The sequence below is a fragment of the Lactuca serriola genome, chromosome 2, assembly GCF_051521515.1.
Source record: "Lactuca serriola cultivar US96UC23 chromosome 2, Lser_US96UC23_V15, whole genome shotgun sequence".
Classification (NCBI taxonomy): Eukaryota; Viridiplantae; Streptophyta; class Magnoliopsida; order Asterales; family Asteraceae; genus Lactuca; species Lactuca serriola.
The window spans coordinates 70,278,873-70,283,564 of NC_136409.1; positions in this window are offsets into that span (position 1 = coordinate 70,278,873).

A 4,692-nucleotide genomic window follows, 5' to 3' on the forward strand; every position below is an offset into this window, starting at 1 on the left:
TGATGATTTTTACAAAACAGCCTGCCTTTTCACACACAAATCCGGACCAGTCTGTGAATATGAGCATTTTAAGACAAGTTAAAGGCTTCCAAAAATCATGATAAGAATTATGAGTAAACTAGACTCATTTTAGGAACTCTCAGAATTTACGGATCTAGTTTTCGACTTCGTATGATTTTTTTATGATTTTTCTAAAACAGTGCAGAAAGGTTAAGAATTAGTTAACAGCTTCTAACTATCAAAACACTTTGTAACATGTTGAGCAAAGTGTTAAATCTTTGATGACTTCATATATTACATGTATTTCTTGTTACGATATATTTGTATAATAGGAAATTACTTACTGAATTTATAAGAATCCTCCATCATAATCATTAGTACAAAACAAAGCAAGATAAACATAGCTATATTGTACTATACATTTGACTTACAAAGAATGGGATTCTTAAACACCACAAAGAAACATACTAAACTATGATAGGTATAGTTAGGGTACATATACATTTCAAACATTTTAATAAACTATAATATAGTTTATGATCATTTACATAACACACTCGCACAAAAAGAAAGGGTACAAATACAAAGTGTCGGGTTTATATACAAAAGGGGGTACAACTACAAAGTACCGGGTTTTTATACAAAAAGAGGTACAAATACAAAGTGTCGGGTTTATATGCAAAAAGGGGTACAAATACAAAGTGTCGGGTTTATACACAAAAAGGGGGTACCGATACAAAGTACCAGGTTCACTTAAGATAGTTATTATGATATTAAAACTATATTTCATCTAGAATTGTTAGACTTCAACTATAATCGCTGAGCGTATATGTTTGAGTCATATAAGAATTTAGTCTCGATTGGCTTAGAATGAGTGGGGCCCGCCTCATCTCCTGTTCCTCGTTGGGTTGTGGACCTAGGGCAGACCCACTATATTCAACATTTTATCTAATTTAAACCTTATATAACTTATATACGCTGGACGATTTTAGAGGAACTCTACGGGTCATTCTAGGATTCATTAATGTATCATATAGGAATATTTCTATTCACACTTAACTAAGAAAATATTGGATTTTCTGGAAATCAAACTATATCGATTTTACAAGGAAAACGGTTTCTACTTCAAACAAAACTCTTATGAACTCACCAACTTAATTGTTGACACATTTTCAAAACTACTTGTATTCTCAGGAAATCAGTGAAACAGGAAACTTCAACGCTTTGAGGATGGGACGTTAAACCGTCAACAAATTATTTTTGTCATCATAATGTAATTGATTTTGAAACATGTAAACATATACTTTGGTGTAACTTTTCCAATTATATTGATGATGGTTGTATTTACTTTGAGCACTATTATAAAAATTGTTGTGATACTGTACATGAAGTCCTCCACCCCCGGACATTTCCGCCATCCTTGGTTTGGGGGTGTGACACCTTATCCCTAGGATATTGGCAGCTTCTCCAAAGTCCTTCATAGCGAAACACTTCCCAAGCCAAGACTTAACCTCCTGCAAGGTTGGGATTTCATTTCCTATGAGTAGCATGTCATCCACATACAGTACCAAACAGCTAACTATACTCCCACTAGCTCTGACATATACACAGGACTCATCCTCACTTCTCGAAAAGCCAAACTCTTTGACCTTCTCATCGAAACAAAGATTCCAGCTGCGAGATGCTTGTTTCAATCCATAAATGGATTTTTCAAGCTTACACACTCTATTAGGGTACTTTGCATTGACAAAACCCTCTAGCTGACTCATGTAATCATCCTCAGCCAACTTTCCATTGAGGAAAGTGGGTTTGACATCAATTTGCATTATTTCATAATCATGAAATGCAACAATGGCCAGCGTAACCCTAATAGGCTTAGTCTTCGCTGCTGGTGAGAAGGTTTCATCATAGTCAACTCTTGGAGTTTGAGTGAAACCCTTCGTGACCAGTCGCGCCTTATAAGTGTGTACCTTCCCATCCATGTCGGTCTTCTTCTTGAAGATCTATTTGCACCTGACTGTCTTATGACCCAGTACATTGTCAACCAAGTTCCAAACATGATTGTCATACATAGATTGGATCTCACTGTGTTACATCTTCGAACCGGACGGCGGAAACGTCTGAGGGCTTGTGTGACTATCAATTGAAATATCATCACAATGAATATACATGAAACATAACACAATCATCACCAAACATTACATAATACAACCAACATTGTTCACATCAAGTACATTGTATAATATTACATATTCAGAACATAAATTGTACGGGAGTTAACATTTCACAAAAATAAGATTCCCAAAATACACTTGATGGTTCTTCGGCTTAACGATTACCTGAGAATACAAGTTATTTTGAAAATGGTCAACATATATAATGTTGGTGAGTTCATAAGCATGTTTGTTTTAAACGCTTTGTATCGTTTGTATAACCCAAAAAATCTGATATTTTCTGTAAAAATTTTCCAATAAATCATGTGATGATCAAGTATAAATGTATGTGTGATTTCCATTTGAAAATATGCATAAATGAATAAATCAAAAAGTTTTCCTTCTTTTGTATTTGATGTAAGTAGAAGGAAATGAATAATAGTATTTTCCCAGAAAATCCGATATTTTCCGATTTATAACAGTATTGTAGCACTTGTATTATCATATGGATTGTTTTGTATTGACACATTGTATGAATTTGATTCCCATGATTGTTTAGATGGTAATGGATCTCTATGTGATTCGTTATAACCATGCATGATAGTGACTAATTCGCCTGTCTTGGCATTTTTTGAAAAATGAAACTTAAAAAGAAAAGAGTTTTGAGAAAAGGAAAAGGGTGTGGTGCATGCGATCAGCTGAGCTCAAGTAAGTACTCTCAAATTACCCATACAAGTTTATGTTATAATTATCAGTTCCAGTTTCAGTAAGAACAACATGCTAGAATAGGACTAAGGCTCTAGGAGAATGCCTTATGTGCCTGTTATATGTGTTTCAACTTATTGAGAATTGCATGCTAGTATTGAGTAGATAGAAGTAGGATAACATGTTTAGGTTATGCCTGATAGTATGAGCTTAACATTGTATGCTAGTATCGTTTCTCATTATGAGGATACATTTGCTTGAGTAGTTTCCTGTGTCTGAATGTTGCTTTCTTCGTGCTTTGTAGGACTCGGAGTGATGGGAGTTAGCCATTAGGTGAATACATCACGTTACATGTGATCAGGGTTGAATAAGCTCAGAATGCTAGATTTGGCCCTGTTACGTAGCTCTTGTTTGAGTCTAACCGTTGTAGGGACGATTCTTTTACTCGAAGGATTATCTAAGCCTCGTCACATATGATGGTATTCAGGTGATGGCTAGTTGGTATTACAAGGATGCCTTCAGCAGCTGAGGACTGGATTGGGGGGAGTCAGAGATTTCCCTAGGGCAAGCCTAGGATGAGAGTAGCAGATATCAGTAGCAGTAGAAGTGACTTGGTGGAGTCAAGGCAGTTCTTGAAGAAAGTATGGATAGATGTGGAAGGTAGTATGGGCCCGTACTACTAAAAGCATAGGATTTGTACTTGAATAAAGGAAGGCTGAGATGAGACCAGGAAACTTGTATTAGTAGCGATCCCTTGAGATATATCAGTGTTTCTGACGTTTGTCATGATGTGTTTTCAGAATGGTGGTTTTACGCCCTAGGCCAGCAGTCGGCAGTTCAGGAGCCGGCGAGGGATTAGGATCAGGCCTGGGGGCCGAGCATCTAGATGAGCAGACCTGGGAGTTCCTCTCTTCAAAGGTTACTCTCACCATACTTGAGCAGACTCCTGTGATCTTCGGTTCAATCAAGGAGGGTATTTTAGAGCTGATGGACGAGACGTTGAGCACCTTCCGTGCTGAGGTGGTGGCCATGATGAGGTCACGCACCTTCAGGGAGTTCTGGGCTTGTGGAGCTCCTTACTACCATGGGGTGTGGGATCCCATTGCGAGTACCAGGTGGTTGGCGGACGTCGCCATTGTGTTCCGCACCAGAAGAGGTCCCGAGGGGGACAAGGTCAGACTAGCATCATGTCTTCTGAAGGACAGGGAATGAGATTGGTGGGAGGAAATCGGGCATGTCATCGGGGATGACGCAGCGCTTGATGCGATGACTTGGGCTGATTTTACTACAAGGTTTAGAGCTGAGGTTGCACCGGTTATTGAGGTGCAACAGTTAGCCAGGGAGTTTCAGGATCTCACCTAGACTACACAGATAGTGGCGGAGATTACCACCAAGTTTAGGAAGAGGGCTCTTCTTGTTCCTCAGTACGTAGCTGATGAGGAAATGAAGAAGGCCCGTTATCATGAGATGTTGCGGAGTGATATCCGCCAGTTTGTGAGCCGGTCCAGCTGTAAAATGTTGGATGATATGATTGCGAGGGCTCTTGAGAGAGATATATATTTGGAGATGGAGAAGAAGAGGAAGCCAGAGGCGGCATCTGGCACAGGGAGTTCGGGCAAAGAACCCAAGGTATCAGATCACAGATCTAGAGGACAGCAGAGCCACAGTCAGTGTGGCAAGTGTGGGAGATTGCACGATGGGGCGTGCAAGGAAGGTAGTGTCGGTTGCTATAAGTGCGGTCGGATCGGGCATATGAGTAGAGATTGTACAGCTACCACCACCACCACCACCACAACAGCTGATCTGATTTGCATCCATTTCAATTAGAGGGGAC